This window comes from Echinops telfairi, unplaced genomic scaffold, assembly GCF_000313985.2.
Source record: "Echinops telfairi isolate 266 unplaced genomic scaffold, ASM31398v2 ScPeMD7_7427;HRSCAF=8465, whole genome shotgun sequence".
In the NCBI taxonomy this organism is placed as follows: Eukaryota; Metazoa; Chordata; class Mammalia; order Afrosoricida; family Tenrecidae; genus Echinops; species Echinops telfairi.
Window position 1 is genome coordinate 4,060,581 of NW_022111327.1, and position 5,896 is coordinate 4,066,476.

At 45.0% G+C, this 5,896-nt stretch overlaps 1 protein-coding gene across 1 annotated transcript in view; it reads left to right on the forward strand.

The window, feature by feature from the left end:
- Nucleotides 1-5,896, forward strand: part of FRMPD3 (FERM and PDZ domain containing 3) — a 59,977-nt gene that overhangs the window by 18,581 nt on the left and 35,500 nt on the right. The window lies entirely within an intron of this gene.

The following is a 5,896-nucleotide window of genomic DNA, read 5'->3' on the forward strand; positions in this document are numbered from 1 at the left end:
CCCCCCCCCCCCCCCGCCAAAAAAACCCCCATATATGTTGTAAAGCCTAACCTCTATGTCTGTGATTATAATCCCATTTGGAGGCAAGTTTTCTGTTAGGGTGATGAGGCAGGATTCGTGTGGGGTGCATCTTGAGTCAGTCTTTTGAGATAAAAAAGAAACTCAACTGGGCAATGAACGTACAAATGTGCTTTACACAATTGATGTATGTATGGATTGTCATAAGTTGTATGAGCCCCTAATAAAACGATTAAAAGCAACAACAACAACTAAAAAAAGAAAAAGGAAACTCGACTGAGGAAGCAGAGCTGGGAGAAGTGATTGGCTAAGCCCCATGAAGAGCTCCCAGGAGCAGAAGCGAAGAAGAGACAAGGATTTCCCTAAAGAGCTGCCGACAGAAAGAGAAAGCCTTCCCTAGAGCTGGCAGCCTGAATTCTGGCTCCGAGCCTCCTGAACTAGGAGAAATGCAATTTCCCTGTGTGAGAGCCGCCCGTCTGTGGTGTTTTTATTATAGCAGCGGTAGATAACCAAGATAGAATTTGGTACCGGGAAGTGGGAGTACTGCTCCAATAAATACCTATCATGCAGAAGTGGCTTAGGAATTGAGTGGTGGGTGGAGGTTAGAAGAGTATTAAGATGTCTAATAGTAAAATCCACAATCAATGCTTCTGGAAGTAGTCATCAAGAGATCGAACGACGCACTACATTGGGAAAATCTGCTGCACAAGCCAAAGTGTTGAAAAGCAAGAAGGTTCCTTTGAGGAGTTAGGTACACCTGACTCAACTCATAGTATTTTCAGTCACCTCCTATGCATGTGAAAGCTGGACATTGAATAAGGAAGACCAAAGAAGTATTGATGCATTTGAATTATGGTGCGGGTGAAGAAGATGGAAAGTACCGTGGACTGCTAAAAAGACAAACAGATCTGTATTGGAAGAACTATAGCCAGAGTGCTTTTATTTTTGCCAGAGTGCTCTTTAGAGACAAGGATGGCAAGACTTCATCTTACAGACTCTGAACATATTGTCATGAAAGACCAGACTCTGGGGAAGGCATCATGCCTGGTAAAGTGGAGAGGCAGCAAAGAAGAGGTAGGCCGTCAATAAGGTGGCTGCAGTGATAGACTCAAACATAAGAACAACTGGGAGGGGGTGGGGGAAGGGAGCTGAGATCAAAGAGCTCAATAAGAAAGAAAATGCTTTGAAACTGATTGTGGTAGCAATTGTACAGTACTGCTTGTTATGATTGAACTATGGAATGTTATGATATCTCTAAGAGCTCCCAATAAAGTAATTTTAAAAAATTAAGTATCAAAAAAATTTAATTATGTATAAAACACTTGATATTGACAAAGATATGTTACACTAAACCTCTATCGGTTAAAAAAATAACACATAAGAACAACTGTGAGGATGGCATAGGCCTGGGCAGTTTATCGTTCTCTTGTACATAGATAGGGTCGCTATGAGTTGGAATAGACGCAACAGCACCTAATAGCAACAGTAGTAAAATCCTAGATTGCCTTAAAGAGGATTATGGACACAAAATTCAATTCTATGAGGGCTCAGAAGGAAGTGAGGAGAGAGAGAGAAAATGTCTCTATCGCTGTGGACAACAAGTATTGCTCAAGTAACAGAACATTGCTGGAAATGTGAGCATTAAATGTGTTTTAAAAGAAAATAATGAACATGTACTTGGACAGTAGAGGAAGGTCAATGCAAAGAACTTGTCTGACTTACATCCCAACGTTCTGTGGAAGAACTCGAATAACTGGCTGATGAGATTTCTAATCAAGATCTTAAAGGAGCCACGTGGGTTCTCCCTGGCACTTACTCCAAAGCAGGAGAGGAACGAACTGAAAATGAACTGCGCAAAATGAAAACAGCACTTCCAGCTGTGGAAGATTGTGTCCTCCACATTAAGGACATATGTACTAGCATTTTCACCAAGGACATGGCTACACACTCTTTTGTTGAAGAGATTAAGCCTGTGACTGATGGAGCTAACCAATTGCCTCAGCAGAAACCCGATCAGCTAAGACTGAAGGGGCCAGAGAAAGAGAACACTCCCCGCCTCTCAGACGTCTACAGACAGGACACGGGCGGGAAGAGCTATACTCTTATCGATTGCCTTCGAATCAAAGAAAAGGGACCATCACTGAATCCGCTCAGAGATGCGGGGACCTATTGGAAAGAACACAGAAAGCAGGTTTCAAAGGATGGGGCCATGGTTTCCCAGATCTCAAAAGGTGGGGTCACATCCTCCTCGGTTTCCAGTAAGTGGATCTTCACCAACTCAGCTCTAGAGTGTGTCCTTGCTGTTAAAGTATGCCAGGTGATTGGGGCTGCTGCCCAAAGCTGAAGGGGCAGGGCTGCCATGGCCAAGGGGACAGAAGAAAGTTTCTGCCAGGGCTAAGGGGGTAGGGCCGCCATTCAGATGGAATAGGAGAATGGGGTCGTCCAAAGCACAGGGAGTATAGGTGCCATACCAGTGAGCCTAGAAGGCTGAACGGAATTCTGGAGGGGAGAGGCCTCCACGCAGATTTTAGAAAGCATGGCAATCCTGATGGCCTAGATCAGCGGTTCTCAACCTGTGAGTCGCGACCCCTTTGGGGGTTGAACGACCCTTTACAGGGGTTGCCTGATTCATAACAGTAGCAAAATGACAGTGATAAAGTAGCCCCGAAAATAATTTTATGGTTGAGGGAGTCACCACAACCTGAGGAACTGTATGAAAGGGTCGTGGCATTAGGAAGGTTGAGAACCGCTGGCCTAGATGGTTTCAGAGAACACGGTTCTTTTCAAACCTTGAAAGCTAATGTCAATGGATCAGCTGGGTTTGGGACTTGCTTAGTGCCCTGTCTCTTCTTACCCGCCATTTCCTCTCATTTGTGATGGAAATACTTACCTTGTCCCTGTTCTACCAGTGCACATTGAAAGCAGATAACTTGTCGCCTAGATTTCACACGTGTACAGATGAAGATTAATTTTACCCCAAGATGAAATACACCTAAAGTCTCACCCATACTTGATTTAGATGATTCAGAAGATGATATTTGGGACTTGGAGTTGATTTCAGGCTTGTGGGATGATGTGGTAGGGTGAGTGTGCTTTGCATATGACAAGGACAGGAATTTAGGGTGTGGGGCAAGGATGGACTATTATGGATTGAATTGTGATCCCCCCCACCAAGAAAAGTATGTATTCTCAATCCTAATCTCCATGCATATGGTTATCATCCCATTTGGGAAGGCATTGTCTGTAAGGTTAATGAGACTAGATTCATGTAGGGAGTATCTTGAATCCATCTCTTTTGAGATATAAAGGGCATTAAACAAGTGCATGAAGAGGCTGAGCCAAGAGAGATACCAAGCCTTAGGAAGAGCAGCCAGGAGCAGAAGCTCAAGAGATAAGGACCTTCCTCCACAGCCAGCCCCCTGACTTTGAACTCCTGCGCTGTGAAAAAACCAACTTGTATTTGCTAAAGTCACCCGTTGGTGGTGGTGTTTCTGTTAGAGCAGCACCAGCTAACGAAGACACTGTCCATCAGGAAAGGGGGCGTGTCCAAGAATGTGGCCAAAACAAGGGGGCATGGAGAAAAGGAGAATCAGGCAGAGTCTGGTCCTCATTTTACCACCCAGAGTACAGCTCTTCTAGACCCCAGAGACTTTCCCCCATGTATCAACTCCCGCAGGCTGGCAGGCCATGTTGCCCTGCACTCTGGTGTGGGAGGGAATCACACCTGCTTGCCAACTGGTGATACCTGTTGAAGGGGCCACAATTTTTCTGTCTTAAAGAATTTCCCATGGGGAGGTATTGTTCGCAGATTATAAGGCAGAGGGTTTGTGGTTCCTATAAGAGTAAACCATTTACTTTATTTACTTTATGTGTGTGCTTATGAAACTCAGCTCTCATATCTTAATATTTCCGTCTGTGATCCACAGGATCCCCCATTGTCTTAGAAACTCACTAGGATGTGACTTGGGTCTGGTTCTGATGCCACTTATTGTTACCCTCCTCCGGTGATATTGAGGAAAAAGGCCAAATGGACAGGGAGGGAAAGGGGAGGAAAGAGACAGCATGTAAGGGAGATACGGCCTCCTGAGCAATCCAAGGAGTTGAAAGCAGAGAATGGCTTTCTCGCTGAGACTTCTGTGTTCCAAGAATGATTCTCAACATTGGCTAGACAATCGATTTTCCTTGAGAACTGTTAAAAAGTGCAGGTGCCTGGGTCTTATGTCCAGAGATTCTGATTGAATTGGTCTAGGTGCAGCATGGACATTAGCATTTAATGTCCCCACGTGATACCATCGGTGCAGCCAGCTTTGAAACCCACTAGTCTCTGGACCCAGAGCTTTGGAAGGAAACAGGCAGAGCAGGGGTCAGTTGGTACAGTGGCGGGAAATGATTTGGTATGGCTCTTCTGGCCCTAGTCTTTGTAACTCCCACCAAGTTACTAGATGGGAGCATGCAAATAAGGTGTGTGAAATTTTAATGGGGCAAGGGGGGTGGGGGATTGGTCAGGTCTGTCATTCCACTGGGTATAAAGTGAGCCTTCTCAGATGCAGGAAGGGAGAGAATCCCATAACAATCCAGAAAGAAGAGCCACTAATTGAGCATGTATGAGATCCCTGCTAGATGTGCGGCAGCAGAGGCACCAGAGGCCACAGCACTAAGACTAGGCAACAGAGCAGTGAGCTTCCTGGCCCACAGAACAAGTAAAGCCGAGTCTTGAGGCAGGAGGTTGGCTTTTGGAGTGGGGTGCCCTTTGGACATTTATCCGCACTAAAGAAACTTTGTGACATATGCCTGAGCAGAACAGAAGCTAAGGGATCATGTGGCGAAGAGGCCAAGGACTAGAGACAGACATGCCTGAGGGCATGACTGAGAAGAGGTACAGTGGACAAAAGAACTGTATCCTTAATGTTTTCTGATCCTGACTTTCAGTAGCCTGTTAGCCTCCCTAATAAACCCCCATAATAAAGAGTATTGCCTGTGAGTTCTGTGTGGCCATTGTAACAAATTGTCAAACCCAGCAGAAAAGTAGACAGCGCTGTGGGATGGTGGGTAGAGGCATGCCTGACCTCTGTCTCCTAGCCCTCAGCCCTTGGCTGGTGTAGGCTGGATTTGCCTCCCCCTGTGTAGCTAGAGGGCGGCTCCCAGGGGCTATTGACTACATGAGGAGCACTTATAGTGAATACGTCTGTTGTCTAAATTCATGTTCAAACACAGAAAAGATTGAGTCCTGGACATATTTTTCCCATAAGAAATACTGGCAAACCAAATCTGGTTCTGAGGCCCCTACATTACACTTACAAATTCCCTATGGAGGCTTTTAGCCTGCTCACATATCACTGTCTTGGATATGCTATCGCCATTAAGATATGTATTTCTGATTTATCCAAATTCACAGTCACTTTTCAACCTCTTCGATGGTCTGGATTCTTTGTTTCGAGGGTAGCGATGTCACACTTTTCGCTACTTTAATCACGTCCCCTCCCCCCATCCCCCAAATGTTGATAATAGCGACTTAGCCGTGTTGTATGCAGCTGCCAAACCAGACAAGTGGGGACCAGCTTCAAATTTCGCAATGACGTCTGTCTTTAACTCTATCGTGCTTCTCACAGGTTTCCTCTTGGCATGACTGCTAGTCACACTCATTTTCTTTGGCGCCATGGCTGTGAACCACTACCTTACAGTGATTAACACACACACACACACACACACACACACACACACATGCACAAAAGGACAACAATGAATGTTTTTTTTTAAGTCATTTTATTGGGGGCTCATACAAATCATCACAATCCATACATACATCAATTGTATAAAGCACATTTGTACATTTGTTACCCTCATTATTCTTTTTTTTTAATTATTTTATTGAGGGCTC